Source organism: Terrapene carolina, unplaced genomic scaffold (assembly GCF_002925995.2).
Source record: "Terrapene carolina triunguis isolate 2854851 unplaced genomic scaffold, T_m_triunguis-2.0 Scaffold175, whole genome shotgun sequence".
In the NCBI taxonomy this organism is placed as follows: domain Eukaryota; kingdom Metazoa; phylum Chordata; order Testudines; family Emydidae; genus Terrapene; species Terrapene triunguis.
The window spans coordinates 3155202-3176279 of NW_020664526.1; positions in this window are offsets into that span (position 1 = coordinate 3155202).

A 21078-nucleotide genomic window follows, 5' to 3' on the forward strand; every position below is an offset into this window, starting at 1 on the left:
AGGTGAACCAAGAGTGAAGACTTGGTCAGTTTCCTGTGCTTTTTAGTATGGGTTTTGCACATGGCAAAGGGGGCAAGATATTTTTTTTAAAATAGGAAAATGTAATTGCAAAACCATAATGTTGGATGGGTGAGGCAAGGGCAAGTATAGTACCTGAAACTGCTGTTATCCCAGATTTTGGAACAGATTGGAGGCCTGATCCAAAGACGATTGAAGTAAATGAAAGCACTCCCGTTGACTTCAGTGTCCCTGTACTAAGCCCTATAGTGCGAATGGCATAGGCCCTTTCGCTCAACATGAAGAGCTGCTTTATTAAATTCTCTTCTCCCACCATTTGTTAATCATCTGGGATGGATTCAAAATAATCCACGTGTTCTACTGAGATCTAATGTGAAACCTTTCTGAGTTGTGTGTCTAGGGTTTTAGGGGGCAAAAATGAAAGCAACTTAGAAGTCATCTGTTATGAGTTGGACAATAGTGGGAACTGAAATGCTCTCTTCAAAAGATAAGCACAGAGAGAATTTAAATAATCTGTTTTGAAAATTATTCTTTTAATGTTTCCTGGAGTCTCTTTTGTTCATCTACCATTGCATTCCCTGTTTGTCCCCTCTAACCAGGGTTGGTGAAATGTTTTTAAAATGAGACGCTAATTCAGCCTTTAAAAATGACCTCAGTAATGCTTCCCAGAGGATTTTTTGCTGAAAGAGAAGCTATCAAGGCTGAAATGTTCCCTCCTACTGTACTAACAAGGTTCTCTTAGCTAACGGCATGTTGCAAACGTATGTGCCCTAAGATGTCCAGAATCCCAATTGGTAGAGTTGGTCAGGGATTTTCTGACAAACCCGTTCTTTGTTAGAAAATGCTGATTCCCGACGAAACCAACCCTGTCCTGTTAAAAGGTTCGGTTTCAACCAAAGTCCAGATCTAGGATGGAGTTTCTGGTCAAAAGCAGAGCAAGAGCAACACCACGGAATAGCCAAGAGACTGCTGGTCAGGGCATTCATCTGGGATGTAGGAGACCACGGTTCGAGCCTCTGCTCTGAATCCGGCTATTAGCTATTCTTGGGGACGAGACGCTCTGTCTCTCGATGAATTTTGAAAGATCTAGTTTTCATTCCAGTCCGAAACAAAAACAAATATTGAAACCTCAGTGTTTTTCATGAAACGGAATTCTGGTTTTCTGGCCAGCGAGTCCTGTCATGGAACCAAGTGTAAGGAAAAATTGGGGAGGAGATGCATGGAAAAGGTGGTATAGCAGCACTAATCACAAATTATCCTTCTATCCAATTATTTCAAAGCACATAAGGTAATTCTCCCAACACCCCTGAGATCTAGAGTAAGCATCTTGCTCATACATCGATGAGGACAAAGGCACCCAGTTATTGTTCGTGGAAGGAGACCTGGCTTCATATTGATTGCATCTGTTAATCTTTACATAATGAATGGAGGATGTGCATTACAGGGCTGGTCCAGCACCTTTGTATCGGGGCCATCCGTTGCTATCTAGCTAGGAAGTGTCCAGGAGTCCAAAATGTCCACCAGTAGGGAAGGATTGAGGGGAGCATCTGTGCTCCCAGATGGCAATCTGTTCTCCATGGTATCTGCCTCTCTTGTACTCTCTTCCTCTTTCAATAGGGGTATCTGAGTGAGCTGCATCTATGAAGAACATTTTAATCACTCTGATCCTCATGGGTAGGTACACTGAGTGTTGTACTTCCATGGTTCGAAGCATTTAGGAAAGAAAGGGCCCTAGCCAGGGGTTATTCCTTCGATGGTAGGAGAATGACTGGCACAGACATATAGTACTGTCTTCCTAGTCTACTATAGTCACAAATGTCTAGACCTGTGGGAGTTTGTCTCCTGCTTCTCTCAAAACTCTCTGAACCCTGTTCCCAAACATAGGAGAGGTGGGTTTTGGTAAGTCCTGATTCACCCACAGGACCAAATCCAGCTCACCTAACTCATGCGAGTCATCTCATCTGCTTCTCTCATGCTGAGTTTTATGTTGGTTCAGTATCAACGCAGGGTAACAATAGTTACCATGGAACTGTGTTTTGCAACATGTTGTAATTTGGCTCCATTATTTCAGGAGTAGAGCAGCATGCCTGGTGCATGCACTATAGGGAGGCAGCTGGGTTTTCAGTAGTAGCTACCGTTCGTGTCTCAGAAAGAGAGGTTTTCACAGGAGTACCCATGTGGGAGCAATGGTGAGAACAGCAAAGTCCTCTCGGTCATGATGAAAGTATTGCCATATGTGCCCAGTCTTGTTCAGTGCCAGGTGTTGGGCAATAACATGAAAGGACTCCATGTTTGTAAACCTAAATGGGTTCTTTAAGAGAACAGTTTTCAGATGTTGCAATTGCAGCTGGAATTCCAGCCATGTGCACACAGACTGACTTCCTGGTGCCTTCTCCAAATTCTTCCCTCCTGGAACCAGTGCTCTTCCCTCTGAGTTCCATGCAGGACCAACAGTCCGGCCTTTAAGGAACTTGCATTATAAGAGCCATAGCACAGCCGTTAGTGAGAGCAACAAGGGGGTGTATGCACTAGTACCAATCTCAGGAGATATAGAGCCTGTGGAGGGCTGAGCCAGGCACCGTGCCTGAGGAAGCACTGCGAGGAGTGTGCTCTGATGTGACTCCTCTACCTTTCAGAGGGGTGGCATGCACTTCTCCCTACACCAGCTTCAGTCTAGTGGAAAGGGGAGGCATGACTCACCCCAGCCTCCTCTTGGCCCCTGTGATATGTCTAGTGTCAATGGTGGCACAAATACTACCCCCTCCTCCCCGCTTACAGAGTGCAAGGACCAAGTCTGCGTCTCGCCCCCTGTGCGTGTAATCAAGGGCAGAGAGCTTTTGCACCCTCTCCCAGCCTTGTACAGATCTGTATTGTATACAGATCTCTTAATTAAATGTTCAATGGCCCATCTTATGGAAACAGCATTTAATGATATCACTGCATGCTACAATGCTGTGCTCCACTCACTAGGCAGGTAAAAGGGACCAGATCTGACCTTGCATGATTTGTTATCTGCTGATCGGTGGGAAGTTTGTGAATTATCTGCTTCATTTGTAGCATAACCCCCATCTCAAGTCTGAAGGAGCAGTATCTCCCAGGATATGGTCTGTGAAGGAGAAACCGGCTCTTGACCTCCACTTGCTTCCTGAAATAATGACCTTTGTTCTTGCGGTTGGTCCCTTGAGCCCAGGTTTCTGACTGGAGGCCCTTCTGATGGAAGAGGTGACTTGCTCTCAGAGAGCAAGGGAATGCTTAATGGAGCAATGTGTTCTGAGGATGAAGCATAAATGTTACAGCTCTTTAGTGCACATATACTTATCCTGAATTATGCATGTGTCTGCTTGCTGTGGCAGGACGAGTGCATATGGTACGGTTGGAGGGTGGAACAGAAGATCCTGTTTCTGAAAGAGGTTTCAGGAGCTTACAGTGAGTCCTCCCTGCAAAACACTCTTCAGTGTAAGAGGGAAAATAGCAACCCCTGTTGCATGTGAAAGTTTAATTTAAATGTCTCGGTTACAGAAATGAAAATCGCGCACTCCTCCCCTGCCCACAACTGGAGGAGTTGGTACAAGGTGCCCAGGTACCACTGTGACGGGTAGTCTAGAGAGAGATGTCCTTCACCTCCCCAGTGGGGTCTTTGGGATCCCCATCACCAACTTTCGCCCGAGGTCCTCCATCCTTTTAAGTGAGTAGAACTCCCTGGGGAGCCAGGAAACATTGCTTTGAATCTGGAGGGTCCTGGCTGACTGACCTGAGGTATTTCTTATCTGTCCAAGAGTTGAGCTGTCTACCTTTGCAGCACTCCCAGCCCCTGCAGACCTAGAGGACAAGACCCTGGACTCGGTGATGTTTATGCAGATATAGCTAGCAATTTATCTCGATAATGAGAGCATCCATGATTAGGGTGTGTGTGTGTCTTTCTGTCTGTCCCCATATATTTAAAAGAAGGGCTCTAATCCATCATGCTCCAGGATATACATTAACTACGAACTGACAAGGTTAGGAAGAAACTTCACCTATTGCTAGATTATTCCATAGTGTCCATTACAGGGAATTCTGCACCATCTGCTATTGACCACTCTGAGGGACAGGATACTGATCTGACCCAGTGCGGCAGCTACTATTCTGGCCTGAAGATGACATTTCCAATGAGTGCTGACCTCTTGGGGGGGGGGGAGGGGCTTACTCATTACAGAGCGAAAACCAATGTCCTAGTAATGTATGTTTTCTACCAGCGGGCACCAGAACAGCTCAGTATAAAGAGACTAGGCTGTTGGGCATATTGGACAGGATTGTTTGCACTGATTATGTTCAATCTGCACAGCACACATCTTCCTGCCTTTTCCTAATTGAAATAAGTGAGTGCCCTTATTTCCTTTGGCTTCCTTATTTAAAATCCCAATACCTTCCTGCATCTCATTTGCTGCCTTCATTGATTCATACCTCAACCTCTCACTGTGCTGAGGTTTTCGGAGGACGCTTCAGGAATTAGCCCATGTGAAATAGTGGATGGTCTAATTAATTAAAATGCATTTTTATGCCTTAATATGCAGTTAAGATCAGACTGGAGAGGGAAGTAAGACCTGGCAGCATTCAAAATTCCCGCTCCCCTACCTATCACAGAACCCCTCCGTCATTTTTTTAGAGGGGAATGCTGTTAACTGTGTGGCTTTTTTTGTTTTTTGGTTGGTTGGTTGGTTTTAAAGGCAGAAAGGATGGCTGGGGTAACAAAGCAAACAAAAATTGCTTTTTTATTTGCAAAGAACAGTTTATATTTCTTATAAAATCACCTGAACCTGGGCCTTTGAGCCCGCATGGGGGAGAGACTCCTGATTTCAGCCTGTGTCTGCCTCTTCATCCGTTTAGGACTTAGAAGCACAGGCATCTGCAGAAAGGAATGTGTAGCCTAGGGGGAGGTCTTTTCTTTATGGTCCTTGCCGTGTCCCGAGGTCATTCGAGGACCTTCTTGAATGAAAACACTAAGGTCCTGTATTAAGAGAGACGAGGCTGATCTTAAGCTACTTTATCTTCACACTGAGTCACCCCATCATTTTAGCCTCACAGAAACTAACTAGCTAATCCTGCAATCTGATCTCCGCATGCAGAGCCCTGCAGAAGTCAACAGGCTCCATGTGAGTGCAGGATTGGGGTCTGAAACCAGGGTGTGTGTGTGTGTGTGTGTGTGTGTGTGTGTGTGTGTGTGTGTGGAAGCTTGCTGTGAATTGGGGGGTAGATGGATAGGAGGGGGAGCAAGGAGATCTGCTGAGATGGGGGGGGGGGGGGGGAGCAGCCAGCTCCAGGCTGGGAAGTGGTGCGGGCACTTCCTACCTGTTCCCCAGCCTGATCCTGGGTGCCACAGCAGCTGCTCCAGCCCTTCCGCGTCCTGCTTTCATCTCTGCAAGTTGACATGGGGGCAGAGCCTTGGTGATATTTCCATTGTGGAGGTGCTATCCCCCACTACCACTTGGTTCTCCCCTTCCCCCCGGCTGAAACTCCTCTGGGAGCCTGTTGTAAATCCTGGAGTGGATTCTTTTGAGGAGATGTCTCCTTCAGTCAGTCCAAAGTTCTGGTTATACTGAGGGGATGGGGTTGGAATTCATTCCAAGGACACTAGTCCTCAGTGGAGAACTTCTCTTAGACTCGTAGACTTTAAGGCCAGAAAGGACCATCGTGATCATCTAGTCTGATCTCCTGCACGTTGCAGGCCACAGAATCCCATCCACCCCCTTTTGTAGTAGGCCCGTAACTTCTGTCTGAGTTACTGAAATCTTGAAGTCTTTAAATCAAGTTACAGAGAATCCACCATTTACTCTAGTTTAAACCAGCAAGTGACCCATACCCAGTGCTGCAGAGGAAGATGAAAACCCCCCAGGGTCCCTGCCAATTTGACCGGGAGGAAAATTCCTTCCTGACCACACACATGGAGATCAGTTAGACCATAAGCATGTGGGCAAGACCCACCAGCCAGACACTTGGGAAAGAATTCTCTGTAGTCATTCAGAGCCATCCCCATCCAGTGTCCCATCACCAGCCGCTGGAGATATTTGCTAATAGCTGCCTACACTGGCATATGGTCCATCTATGACTATCTTATCATACCGACCCCTCAATAAACTTATCAAGTTCAGTCTTAAAACAAGTTTGGTTTTTTGCCCGCATTACTAATTTGGAAGCCTGTTCCAGCATTTCAACATTGGACCTGAACTTAAATATCTCCTCTCTCTCCCTAGTGTTTATCCCTCTGATGTAGTTATAAACAGCAGCCGTATTTCCCCTCATCCTTCACGATAAGTAATTTTGACTTGAAAAATAAACTTTCTGGTTTCAAAAATGTCACAACAGAATGTTTTTGACAATTTTGAAACTTTTTCCCAAAATTGAGTCTGAAATGTGTCAAAACCAGCTCTAGATCGTGAACAGCTTGTTTCAAAAAAATCAGCATTTTCTCAGCAAAAAAAAAAATTTGTCAGAAAATTCCCAGTCAGCTCTAGTAGTGAGAAATTGATATCGCAGATCCAAACCTTGAGCTGTATTTGTTAATGTGGATTGAACATAAGTAGGGCATGGTTTTACCTTGGAAGTTTTTTGCCATTGATGTCCAGGAACAGGCCCTATTTCACATTGGTTTTGTTTCTGTTCCCTGATTGGATGACTTCTAACGGACTCAGGTTTCCAGTGCAGATACTCAGGTTGTAAGTTCAGAACTTGCTTTGTCTAAATGTTTTCTAATTTTCATGTAAAATGCACTATTTCGGTGAGCATTCCTACCTATTCATTAGAATAGCCACAGAAAGCAAAAACAGACTCAACAAAATTCATTACAAATTAGACCTAATAATCAGAGATTTTTGCACTGTTTTTATTAGAAAGATAATAGTTTGAGGTGTATGAAGGAGAGCACAAAAAGCCATCCGTCCCCTCCCCTCCAAGCTTTCTGCTTCAAATATTTTTCCCAGTAGAAGGTGATACTGTAGAGGCTGCAGTGGGAATTGGCGAGACCTGGTGTCAAGGCTGCTTCCCCACTTTGAACTTTAGGGTACAAATGTGGGGGCCTGCATGAAAACTTCTAAGCTTAACTACCAGCTTAGATCTGGTCCGCTGCCACCATCCCAAAGCTAATTCCCTTCCCTGGGTAGCCTTGAGAGACCTTCACTAATTCCCTGGTGAATACAGATCCAAACCCCTTGGATCTTAAAACAAGGAGAAATTAACCACCCCCCTCCTTTCTCCCACCAACTCCTGGTGGATCAAGATCCAACCCCCTTGGATCTAAAAACAAGGAAAAATCAATCAGGTTCTTAAAAAGAAGGCTTTTAATTAAAGAAAAAGGTAAAAATCCTCTCTGTAAAATCAGGATGGGAAAATAACTTTACAGGGTAATCAAACTTAAAGAGCTCAGAGGACCCCCCTCTAGCCTCAGGTTCAAAGTACAGCAAACAGAGATAAACACTCTAGTAAAAGGTACATTTACAAGTTGAGAAAACAAAGATAAACTAACACGCCTTGCCTGGCTGTTTACTTACAACTTTGAAAATATGAGAGACTTGTTCAGAAAGATGTGGAGCACCTGGATTGATGTCTGGTCCCTCTCAGTCCCAAGAGCGAACAACCCCCAAAACAAAGAGCACAAACAAAAGCCTCCCCCCCCCCCCCCAAGATTTGAAAGTATCTTGTCCCCTTATTGGTCCTTTGGGTCAGGTGTCAGCCAGGTTACCTGAGCTTCTTAACCCTTTACAGATAAAAGGATTTTGGAATCTCTGGCCAGGAGGGATTTTATAGTACTGTACACAGGAGAGCTGTTACCCTTCCCTTTATAGTTATGACACCCGGAATGGGTTATTGTTCCATTTCTTTAAAATGGATTAATTCCACGCACAAGTTACTTACATGTACTTCCCCCCTCCCCTGTTACACACATGCTCTCTCCACTCTTGTTTGATAAGCCCTTTTGCTTCTCTAGCACACCCGCCCCAGCCCTCTAAATACTGAAATAAGTTATTTTAAAGAGAGCTTCAGGCAAAGAGTTGAACACAATATCTGAAAATCTTTGTATGAGAAAGTGGAAATTTGGAAGAGGGGTGATAGAAACTTCATTTAGCAAGCAATTTGTTGGGAGCTCTTTCCAGTGGCGTAATGGGTGGTGAATTACTGTGTACTTCTGGGGATATTTTGATTGCATAAATTTTTTGTCTTAAAATATTTTGAATAAGTACAAAGCTGCTGAGCCATTTGTGCATATCACAGAGATGAGAAGTGACAGCTTCCTTCTTGTTCTTTATTTGCAAACACAGCACAGATTGGATTCCCCGCTCTTCTGGCTTAACCACATCAAAACAAAATTAAATCTCTCCAAAAACGGTGTGTCAGCTCAGTGCAAGAGCGACTTCAGCCTCAAGCTCTGTCTAGTCTTAGGTTGTCGGTCCTTTATCATGTAGCTGTTTGTTAGGCACAAACATGGTCCCCAGAATTCATTCACTACCCCAGTCTCTTTTGTGTGTGACTGAAAGTTGAGGCTGATACATCTGCTCCCTACTGCATCCCCACAGAGCATCACAGGGCAAATTATGAGCCTGGGGTCACACGAGAACCATCTGGATTTGTAAAAATGTATTTACTGGTGTTTGTAGTTTATTTTCTGGAGCGTGGCTGAAGACTTCAGAGGGGAAGCGTGATCCAGTGGTTACAGCACTAGCCTGGGAATTGGGCAACTTCGATTCAGTTCCCTGCTCTGCCACAGACTTCCTGTGTGACCCTGAGCAAGTCACTTAGTCTGTCTGCGCCTCAGTTTCCCACCTGTCCGATGGGGATAACAGCACTGCCCTGCCTCACAAAGATGTTGAGAGGATAAATACATTAATGATATTGAGGTGCTCAGATAATTATGGGGACATATAAGTAATATAAGACTTTTAGCAAGACCTTCTCCAAGTCTCAGTTTTCCCTACCTGTTTTCTAGATCTATTTTCACTTGGCAATAGGTCACTTGTAGTGCAATAGGTCAGACTAAGGGACCACTATGATCTTCTAAAGTCTGAGTCTATGAATAGGTCTGATGGGATTGGATGCTGCTTTACTTGGCTGAGCTAAGCTGGTCTTCCTTGTAATTTATTCTGAGTTTAGCCAGCAAACTCCTGCTCTGCTTGTTAGATTTTCATAGCAGGCTTTGGTGAACCACTTTATCCTGCTTCCAGTATGACCAGACTTCTGTCCCGACGTTCTGGTGTACTTCTGCTTCCAGTATGACCAGACTTCTATCCCGACGTTCTGGTGTACTTCTGCTTCCAGACTTGTGCCTAACCCCAGAAAATGCAGAATGTAAATAGGAAAAGCTACTACCTAAGCGCTCTCCAAACCTCCAAAAAGTGGTTTTGAGTAGTGGGGCATGGTTGCATTGATAATTCATAATCTTAGATTCTAAGATCAGAAGGAACCAGTATGATCATGTAGTCTGACCTCCTGTCCGTAACTCCCCAAAATAATACCTAGAGCAGATCTTTTAGAAAAACATCCAATTTTGATTTAAAAATTGTCAGTGATGGAGAATCCACCACTACTCAGTACATTAATCCAATAGCTAATTACTCTCACTATTAAAAATTTACGCCCTGTTTCCAGTCTGAATTTGTCTAGCTTCTACTTCCAGCGATTGGATCACGTTAGACCTTTCTCTGCTAGATTGATTGAGCCCATTACTGAATCTTTGTTCCCCATGTATGTACTTATAGACTGTAATCAAGTCACCCCTTAACATTCTCTTTATTAAGCTAAATAGATAGATTCAAAGAGCTCAGTCACTATAGTGCATGTTTTCTAATCCTTTAATCATTCTTGTGATTCTTCTTTGAACTCCCTCCAATTTATCAACACCCTTCTTGAATTGTGGGCACCAGAATGGGACACAGGATTCCAGCAGTGGTCGCACTAGTGCCAAGTACAAAGGTAAAATAACCTCTCTGCTCCTACTTGAGATTCCCCCGTTTAGGCATCCCAGGATTGCATTAGCTCTTTTGGTCACAGCATCACGGGGAGCTCATGTTCAGCTGATTATCCACCCCCCCCCAAATCTTTTTCAGAGTCACTGCTTCCCAGGAGAGAGTCCCCCACTCCTAATAGAGACTGCAACTACAAGAAATTTGGATGCCTCCCCATTTGGCTACATCCCCCATTCATGACCACAGCTTACCCCTTTGGCAACTGCTTAAACAGAAAAAAAATACTGTTCTAACGTTATCTACCTTTTAATAGAGCTGGTTAGGAAATATTATCTTTTTCCCCCGGCGAAACATTTTGACCAAAAAAACAAAATCTTTTTTACTTTGAAATTTTTCAGGTTTTTGCCAAAAAATGGAGAATCTTTTTGGTGTTGGGGTGGTTGTTTGTTACTCTGCCTCAGAACACTGGTCATGGACCCATAGTGCTAGGTACAAACACATGACAAAGAGATGATCTCTGCCCCAAGGACCTGACCATCGAAGTATAAGGCAACCAAAACCCTGAACATATTTGACATAAAAGCAATTGTTCATGCAAACTCCTCCCCCACCCCATTTTGTAGAAAAGCCACTTTTTGGCCAAAAAGCATTTTGGGTGACTGTTTTTGACCAGTTCAGATCTTAAGCTTTTTAATGCAGTTTAGCAGCTAGAGCCATGGAAAGGAGCTGGTCAGATGATACCAGGAAGGACTCCACACATCCCTAGTACGCTGTATCTCCTAACATTTGCTAGCCCACTCCTCTCTGCTGCAAAGGTGGATAGTCCCGCTAGCCTGGGACTTGACCCCCGATTTAATTCCCTGCTCTGCCACAAGCTTCCTGTGGGACTTTGGGCAAGTCACTTAATCTCTTTGTGCCTCAGTTCCCCATCTGTACAATGCACTGCCCTGCCTTACAGGGGGATCGTGAGGACAAACACATTGAAGGTTGTGACGTGCTCAGATATGAGGGCAATGGAAGCAATATAAGAGCCGCAGATAGCGAGGACAGGTGAAGTACGCTGATCCTGCCATCGGATTCAGCAAAGCCCTTCCAGGAAGAAGGGAAGGTTAGAGCCCGTGCTCTCGTCCACATGGGCCAGCCTTGTGGCTTCAGGCTTAAGTGTTTGCGTCTGAGAATACAATCAATAGCTTTGAGCCATCGACTGTCTGAACAACATGTATTAAATGAATTCTGTTTATTACAAACCTCCTTTTGGCCTAATTCTTTTGAATGGGCTGTGCTGGAGGTTAAAGCTGGCTGAGGGCACGGCGCAAGTGGAAATGCACTTAATATCTCACAGGTGGGCTAGCTCTGCTAATGAGGTGTTTACAGACTGTTCCAAAAGCAAAGGGCCCCTCACTGTTCCTTCAGATCCTTTAGAACCTATTTCCTCCAGAAACCCTTCTGTCCTAGCCTGATACCACTAACAATCCCCCCCCACCCCCCGGTCCGGGACTATTATCCTGGGTCTTGTTTTGTCTCAGCTGGAATTGTACACCACTAAGGGGCTCTCTACTGTTGTACTCTTTGTATCTGTCTTTTTGGGTGGGGGGTTGGGTTGGACGGTCATGGTGGTCTCCCATCTGACCTTGGAATCTTCGAGTCCCGCAGTTCATCACCTTTCTTTGTGGGCCTTGGGGAGGATGGGATTGCTTGCATTGGCCTTAACATGCGCATAACACTTGTTGCTCTGTACTACGATAATGACTAATCTAATCCCATGCTTCAAGGCTTCAGCCAGTTGTCTGCAGGGGTCAGGAAGGAAAATTTTCCCTGATGCATATTTGTAAACAGTGTTTTTTTTTTCTGCCTTCCTCTGAAACATCAGAGGCTGGCCACAACCAGAGATGAGATAGCAATTGGGGCGGGCCCGTGTTCTGAGATGGGTCAGAAAATTCTCTGTCTTACATGCCTGGCTGGTGTATCATGCTCACGGTCTAAGATTTGGGGTCAGGAAAGAAATCTCTCCCTCCCCTCCCACCCCCAGTCAGATTGGCTGGACTATGGGAGTTTTTTGCCTTCCTCTGCACGGGTCACTTGCTGGTTTGAACTAGAATAAATGGCGGATTCTCTGTTACTTGAAGTCTTTCAATCAAGATTTCAGTAACTCAGCCAGAGGTTACGGGCCTACTACAAAAGGGGGTGGGTGAGGTTCTCACCTTCCTCGGCAGCTCATAGACATAGTTCTAGGAGGAAACTCTTTGGCTTTGGAAAGATGTTGCACCAAGAGTCAAGATGTTCCAAATCCCGCTCAAAGTTGAACACTGCATTGCTGTAGCCGTGTAGCTTGCTCCTGAAAACGACATACTACGTGTAACACATCTAGCAAAGCGCAGCTTCCTAGAAGTGGGTTGTGCCAGCAGATGTGCCTTCCCACATGTTTGCGATGATGACAAAGAAATGTTGTTTATTGGGAAAGCAAATGGATTCCCTGTCCCTAACTCTTTCCCCCTCATCCCTGTGCATGCCTGCACCCCTGGGACTTGGGATATGTGCCAAGTGAAGGGGAAATGTTTGTGGGAGCCACCATTAAAATATTGGCCACACAGCACAGATGGGCTGAATTACACTGGCTCTGGTTTCTGGGAACCAAGCAAGTTCAAAGTTGCACAGCTTTGGGTTAAGCTCTGTGGCGTGTGTCCACAAATGAAACTTCCTGTCTCGGAGAACCCCCGAGCTCACTGCCCCAAACCTGCAGCCACCCCAGACAGAAAGGATCTGCTGCCCAAGTATTTGCAGAACCAGTGTGGCACGGGCAGTGTCCAGAGATCTAATGACAGGGGACAAGAACGGTATGAGCTTAAAACAAGCCACTGAAACTGTTAAATACCAGCCTGAGAGAGCTTAGCATGATGCTCGAGACCCTGTTCTCTCAACAATGGCATCAGCTTCAGCTCTGTCTCCATTCCTGTTCAGTTAGTGAAGTCTAAAATTCTTGTCCCCTGTCAGTAAAATACACATTCTGTTCAGCTTCCTAGGCCCCCCTCAGGGACTGGCTGGCTGTGAGTCTGATAAATATAAGGGAACATGTTATGGTTTTGCACTATACACAGAGAAATTAGATAAAAACCTACATAGTCTTGCTGGAAGGTTGCTCCATAACACTACTTTATTTCTTAGAATTCAAAATGGACACACAAGAACCCCGAAATAGAGAGAGACAAAGCAGGCTGCTTTCTAAAACAGAGAGGGGCAACTCTCGCTACCTTACTCTAGGCTAGCTGATGGCAGACTAATCTCACGCTTCCCTATGGAGCCCCCTAGCCTGTAAGCAGGACCAGGAAAACCCCTGAGAATTTAAAGTGATGACCGTTTTTAATACACCACAGAACACACTATAAAAAGGTTGGAAGCATCTGAGCACATTATTGGTGCTTAACCATTACAATAAAAAAATAAATACTGGTGAGGCCTTTTTATGCTCATTGGAGTAGTACTGGAAAGAGAGAGATGCTTTTTAAAGTATTTGACTGGGACGTGCCTTATGGAGTAGCGTGTGCCTTTTGTTCCCTCTAAAGCAGTGGCTCCCAAACTGTGGCCTATGAACCTCTGGGGGTTGGCAGAGCCCTTTCTGGTTGGCCACAGAGGGTCAATTGGTCAGATGACTTGAACCTGGCCCTCCACTTTCTTTCCAGTTGCTTCTACATCTCTTCAGCCTCCTCCTTGCAAAGAAATCCCTAGAAGCCTGTAAAAACAGCTGGAAAAGCAGAAGTCAGCCGGTTGCTTCTGCTAGTGGGTGATGCTATGCAAGGGGAAAGAGGGACTGGAACAACCACTGGCATTTGGGATGTCAGCCACCAAGGAGAGAATGACTGTTCACAAAAACAGGGGGGAGAGGAATAAGGCAGCCTGTCCCAGAAAGACGGACGCACTGTGGCAATGGAGCATGTACGGGGGAGAGGAGGACAAGGGGACCAGAGGGCTGGGAAGCATGTGGAGGGAAATAGGAAGGCCGAATGGAACAGATGAAATGAAGAGCAAAACACTTATCACATTAGCCAGCTAAAGAGACCTTGCATTCTTTCCCGACATCACTTCCCCAGCTGAGCAGTTGCCACTACCACTGATGTTTTACAATCAATGAATGAAAGGGGAAGTGTCCACCAGACAGCTGTGACCCCCTGCCCTAAAACGAATCAGTGAGGGTCTCAATAGCAGAAGTAGTATTTATTTTTCCAAATTATTATAATGGTTTGCTGTCAAGGCTGGCTTCTCATGGGTATGTGTGTGTGACTTGCTTGCCCGCTCCTTGTAATCGTCAATACTCTAAGCCCTTTAGTATGTTCTACATGATTACATCAATCCAGGACAATCAAGGCAGCCTGAAACGACTGGAAAGCTTTGTCAGCAATCAGACTCTAAACATAAACTGTCGGGATGTACAGCACTGAACAGAAAACGAGGGCTCTTACAGTACCTCTCTTAATCTGCGATCAGTATTTCTCGCTGCAGCGGGAGAGGTATCAAATCAAAAATCACATACATCCTGATTTTGAGAAGGGCAGCCCAAATGTATAAAGTTGTACATACCTCTAGACCATGTCCTCTTTAAGCTGCTGGGGCAAATGCATCATGCAGGTGATATGTTTGCCTGCTTCCAGGAGTCTAATCTCAACCAACATCGCATACCAGACTTCGTCCTGAATCTGTTGTTCTGACTGCCGCCCGTTGTATGGTATGAGGTTGGGAGATGAACAAAGCTTTTTGAAAATGCAGTTGCAGGGGAAAATACAAGGATTCTACCTGGACTAGCTTACTGTGTAAGCCCCGCGTATCACAGGATGGTTAAGGAACCTAAATAATACTAGCCTAAGTGAGTGAAGTGATGTGCAAGATCCCGTTCTCCCAACAAGGGCAGTAGGATGGCCAAAAAAAGGTCTTAAAACAGGCACATGCCGTTTCCTGGTGGCCAGTGTGAGCAGCACAGACACAGGAGGATCTCGGATTGAACTAGATAAGTGACTCCGTACCAGATGGGAAAAGGAGATGCTGTTGTAAGCACCTGAGTTTGCAGTTCCACCCTGAGGAGCCTAGCTTGTGGAGATAAGGTTTAGCTGGTTCATAATGCACACAGTGGCCAAGGGCAAAGAGAAGTTCAGAATCCAGGTAGCTAAACTTTCCTCTGGTGTGGGGAAACCAAAGTGTGAATGCTCGCCTGGCTCGAGGCTGCATCTCTGTGGCTGAGAGTGGTTTCCGAGTGCGTACAGTCTAGGGTGACCAGATAGCAAGTGTGAAAAATCGGGACGGGGGTGGGGGTAATTGGCGACTATATAAGAAAAAGCCCCAAATATCAGGACTGTCCCTATAAAATCGGGACATCTGGTCACCGTAGTACAGTCATTTGGAAAGCTTAACACGGGAAAGGAAGCCAGCGGGGTTTCTTTGGGGCGACAGAGAGCAACAGGTATTTATTCTTGATTTGTAGAGAGATCCCCAACGTTTGATTATACTCCGGCTTGATAGAGAACGACTTGCTAGGGCAACCAGCACCACGTCGACAGGGATGTTTGCTTAGAGCTTGATCCAGTGCAAGATGAAGTCAATGGAAAGGCTCAGTGGGCTGTGTCTCAGGCCCTTAACTGAGATGGATGCCTGGGGACTGTTTCCTGTGTGGCTGAGAGGTGCACCAGGAAGTAGATTCACAGCTTATCACCCAGTTAAAGGAGGGCAAGACACGAAAATCCCCAGTGCTGCTGATCGGGCCTTTTCTATATGGGAAGGTTGCACAGGTTTAACCAAAGGTCTAAATTTACATCCATTTAGTTAAACTGGTGACAGCCCCTGGGCAGCGCTCTTATTGCGGTTTAAGAATGGCTTTTTTGGTTTGTTCTAGTTGACTTAGGTACACGCTTAAGCTAAATCACAGTCAGCCTCTTGGGTACTGAAATAAGTGTGTCTACACAGGGACTTGCAGCAGTTTAACTAAATCAGTTTAAAACCAGTTTAAATTAAACCACTGAAACTTTCTTGTGTAGACAAGGCTTGAGTGCTGCTTGAGCCAATGGTATAGCGCATATGCTTGGCTCTAACTTCTGCTTTGGTTCTTTCTGCAGACTGCATTTCTGGTAGCCAAGAAAATCTGAGTCCTATATGCAGTTGACTCACCATGTAAATTCACCTTCAACAATGGCAGAGATGTTTCAGATCTCCCAGAGTCAGCCAAGGAGAGACAGAGCAGAGTAGGGTCTCCATTCCAAGCCAACATGGCATGGGAGGCTCTGTGATATTCAAGCTGTCTTCCTCGCCTTGTTTTGAAAGGGACTAGTTCTTTCAGTCCTCCGATGAGAAACAAAGTGCAAAGGGATGTGATGACTTCAAGCCAACGAATGGCTGTTTATCAAGGTGGAAATTAAAGGGAGAGAGCACCTGATCCAGTGCCCAGAGAAGTTGGTGAACAGATTCCTATTGGATCAGGTCCATAGTGAGAAGCAGGATGTTGATTTAATGCCACCCATACCTGGCTAGCTGCTATACGGACCTGCTGCTTGTCGGTTACGTGCCGGATAGCATTGTTCATGGGCCCAGGCTGAAGGACACACATTTCTCTGCTGGAAAAAAGTAATGGTCTACGTGCTGTGCTCTGCAACTCAGTCAGGGACTGAGGAAAAAGAGCTGCTGCTTCTGAGAGACGGTCCTGGACCGAAGCCTCACTCTTGAACCACCTGGAAATTTGGGGTGCAGGTCCCAAATCTGAATGTAGACATGAATTTTGCAAAGGTGCTTCCATCTTTCTAATGGGCCAAACCGAAGCTGGCTCTAGACACCCCCAAATTATTGAGCGGTTTAAAAATCTGGCTTTGTATCTTGTGGCATAAGCTCATCTCTGCTTTTCATGGCAAAAAATCAGCTGTCCCTGTTGTTCTGCCCTGAGATATCTGACCGTCCCCCGGGTAGCACGCTAAGGGCCTGAATTTCATACATGGAGCACCCACCCACTAATCTCATTGGACACCGCAGGAGTTGCAGCTGTTGAGCACCTTTTGAAATTCAGACTTTATCTTTCTGGAAGAGCTGCAGGTTTGGGGCAGTCACCTTGACGTGCTCCGAGCAAGGAAACCTGATTTGTGGACTCCTCCCACAAAGCTTAAGCCAAAGCTGTGCAGCTTTGATCTTGCTTTGGTTCCTAGCAAACACAGCCAGTGTCATTCAGCCCGGCAGTGACCTGCTGCCAAAGGGCTCCTGCAACCATTTCACCTTTGCTTGTCGCACGTTTCGTCATGACCGCAAGCTATGGGGAGCCATCGCCCTGGCAAAGCACCTCGTATTGGCCTCAACTCAGCAAAGCACTTAAACACAGCTGTCATGGAGTCCCTGGGCGATGCTCTGGAACTGCTCCTTACAAAGCCAGTCAGGACTCTGGTGAAGCCTCCTCTCTGTGAGCAGACTGTCTTCAGGGCAAGAAGCTCACACGGCTTCCACCTTCCTGGGTCTGACCGTGGAGCATTTAGCATATGACCCTCTGTGCGCTTCCCACAGCGAGTCCGCCCAGGCGGGGTCCTGGGGAAGCCAGAGGGCCCTGCACCCCAACTTCGCAGTCAGACGTGACTCTTAGCCAGCCAGTAAAACAGAGGTTTATTAGATGACAGGAACACAGTCTAAAACAGAGCTTGTGGGTACAGAGAACAGGACCCCTCAGCTGGGTCCATTTTAGGGGGCAGTGAGCCAGACACCAACATCTGCACTTCAGTCCTCATCCCCAGCTAGCTCCAAACTAACTCACTCACCCTCCAACCCCTCCTCCTCTGGGCTTTGTTCCTTTCCCAGGCCAGGAGGTCACCTGATCTCTTTGTTCTCCAACACCTTTAGCTATCTTCTTACAGGGGGGAAGGGCCCTGGCCATTAGTTGCCAGGAGATAGTGTCGGCCATTTATGTGTACTGGCCCTTTGCTCTGCAACAATCTCACCCCCTAGAGACTTAAGAAATGCATAGGGGAAACTGAGGCACCCACACAGTATTCAGAGGAAACATTTAAGAACAGTCCCACTTTGTCACATCAGACTTCATTTTTTACTTCAGTGGGGCTTAAGCACCTGCTTAGGCATTGTGCTGAATAGGGGCTATGAAGCGGCACGTGGCTGGAAAGTTGCCCTTTGTTCCTGACTGCTGTTTCGTAATGTCGACAGTGCAGCGCAGTGTTCAACTGGTGTAATTTGAAAAGGGGGCTGGGGATGAATTTCATGTAAACGTTTTTAAATCAAGACTGGATGTCTTGCCAAAAGAGATGCTCTAACTCACTCAGAGGGTACAGGCTTGATTCAGGAATCACTCAGTGAGGTTTTACAGCCCATGTTATGCAGGAGGTCAGGCAAGAGCCTACCAGGTCCTTCTGGCTTTAAAATCCATGAACACTTACAATAATTCTGAGCTTGGTTAAATCCTCATTTGGTTTTCCTGGACGAATGACTACTGCTTCCCGTAATTTCTTTGTTTTCTGCTCGTCCTACTTATCTTTATTCTTGTTCTCCCCCCATCCTCAATCTTGTAGGAGCCCTGCCTGAAGATCAGGGCCATTGGATCAGATAAAACAAAAGGATTATAAAGCTAAGTTCCCCGTATTAATCAGTAGTGAAATAGGATGGATAACACTATTTCGTCTCAGATGTCTCTCTGACAAAGAAAGTGATGCAGAGGATCTGCACTTGATGATGTGGGGAAACTGTACAAAATCTGGTGGTTTGACACATGGGGCCCATGGGTTAAAAGATCAGAAACAAAGGGTAGGAATAAACGGTCAGTTTTCAGAATGGAGAGAGGTAAATAGTGGTGTCCCCAGGGGTCTGTACTGGGACCAGTCCTATTCAACAGATTAATAAATGATCTGGAAAAAGGTGTAAACAGTAAGGTGGCAAAATTTGCAGATGATACAAAACTACTTAAGGTAGTTAAGTCCCAAGCAGACTGCAAAGAGCTACAAAAGGATCTCCCAAAACTGGGTGACTGGACAACAAGATGGCAGATGACATTCAATGTTGATAAATGGAAAACATAATCCCAACTATTCATATACAACGATGGGGTCTAAATTAGCTGTTACCACTCAAGCAAGAGATTTTTGAAAATGCCTGGTGCTTGCATTACTTGCTAATCTGCAGAAGCAGCAGGACAAATCCATCTTTAAAATAATCATTATATTTAGTAATAAATGCATCAGTATGTTAGGGTTACCAAGACAAGCTCCAGCAATAAGCATGTGGGATGTAGCAATAGTTGAGAATTAGAACTTAGCTGCAGCTAAAGTCAGATCCTTGGCGAGAGGGAGGAAGATGGTCTAGAATAGACCATATTCTAAAGACCATATAATAAAATCTGCTAGTCTGGTCAATGTGTCTGCAAAGCCCTCAGAGATCCGGAGATGCAGGGCACTGCATGAGTACAAAGTTGTTGTTTGTCACAAGCTTGAGAGTGAAATGGGGGAGGATTTTTTTTTTCTCAGAAGTGCATTATTATTTCTTCTACTTCCAACAGCTGAATTCTTTGCACTGTGAATTGATTTGCTTCTAATTATATTTTTAAAAAATCTCTTAGCCAAAACTGTGGGCTCTCTCCCCTGTTGAATACAATATGTGTATTCTTGTAGATACCTGCATACAAGGTGCAGCTACCCCCTGCTTATTTAGTTTCTGGCTCTCACTCTTTCACCACTCCGCTGCTTGCCGACTTTCCCTCCTCCTTGTTTTTTAAGTTTCTATCATTCTTCCTTTCCCCACCTTTTCCCCAAAGCACAGCTGGCTTTAGAGTGTACACCCTTGGGAAAACCACCCATCAGCCTGCAGTAATCCATGCAAATCCGTCAGGAAATATTTTGTTGTCCCTAATGATTTGTCTGTCCGCTTTGGCGCAGTTTACCTTTCTCTCTGGCTTTTCCTATGACAGACATTTATGGTTTTCTTTGGTTACTGCTGGTCTCTTTTCCTTGGCCTCATGGTCTATGTTTAGTTTACGTCTACTTCCTTTCTAATCTTGTTCTATTGCTCTCATGATACCCGTCCTTCATTTTTAAGTTAATGTCTTGCATGTCTCTCACTTGTATTTTTGCTTCTTTCTGATTCCTCCTTCAGTTTGGTTGCTTGTCTCACTATTTTTTTTAACTTCCTTGTTCTGCTCCTCTTCCCACAGTACTGTGCTCTGCTCTGCTCTCCTCTATCTCACTACTTTTCTTCCCATCTTGTCTCTTTTCTCTTTCCCTTCTCTTCCATCTAGCCTGGAGCTGTGTTTGTGTTTGTGTGTGTTTGTTCTTTTTGTACTGCTGGCTGGCTGCATTGGAAATGCTGCAGGGGTTGAGGGTAAGATACTAAGTTGACAATTGTGATGCTGCCTTTCTTGATGGAAAGGCCAAATCCATGTTTGCTACCAAATCTTTGCTCTTGGTTGGCAAAGCTGGAGTGGAGTTTCCTTACACATTGCTATGGTAAGATGATTTCACAGTTAAGCAGCTGCTTTGTGGTTGCACATAGTAAATATATTATTGTGCTTCGTGAAAGTGAACAAGAAGTTGTTTGAATGCTCCCAGCCCAGCAGCAGTGTGAATGGCTGCCCTGTTTGCACCAAATTGACAGCCCCAGGGGCTGTTTTGATTTGAAAATGGATGGTTCACCCACAGCTGCTGGGAGTGAACATGGAGCAGTGCAGTGCCTTGCCTGGCGGGGCTGTAGGAGTTAGTGTACTTAGACGTGCAGTTCCAAACTGTGACAGAATTATATTCTGCGCAGCCACCCTGAAAATGGCGCTGCACTTCCCATGATGTGCCTCTCCCCATTCAGGCTGAGGAATGGAGATCTCAGCAGAATTAGGGTTACCATATTTCAGCAAGCAAAAAAGAGGATGGGAGGAGCCCCGCCCCCGTCCTGCCCTAGCCCCGCCCCTGCCCCGTCCACTCCCTCCCACTTCCTGCCCCCCTCAGAACCCCCAACCCTCCCCCCGCTCCTTGTCCCCTGACTACCCCTCCTGGGACCCCTGCTCTTAACTGCCCTCCAGAACCCCACCCCCACCTAAGCCTCCCTGTTCTTTGTCCCCTAATTGCCCCCTCCTGAGACCCTACCCTCTACCCTGACTGCCCAAAACCTTATCCACCCCCCCCCCCCCCCC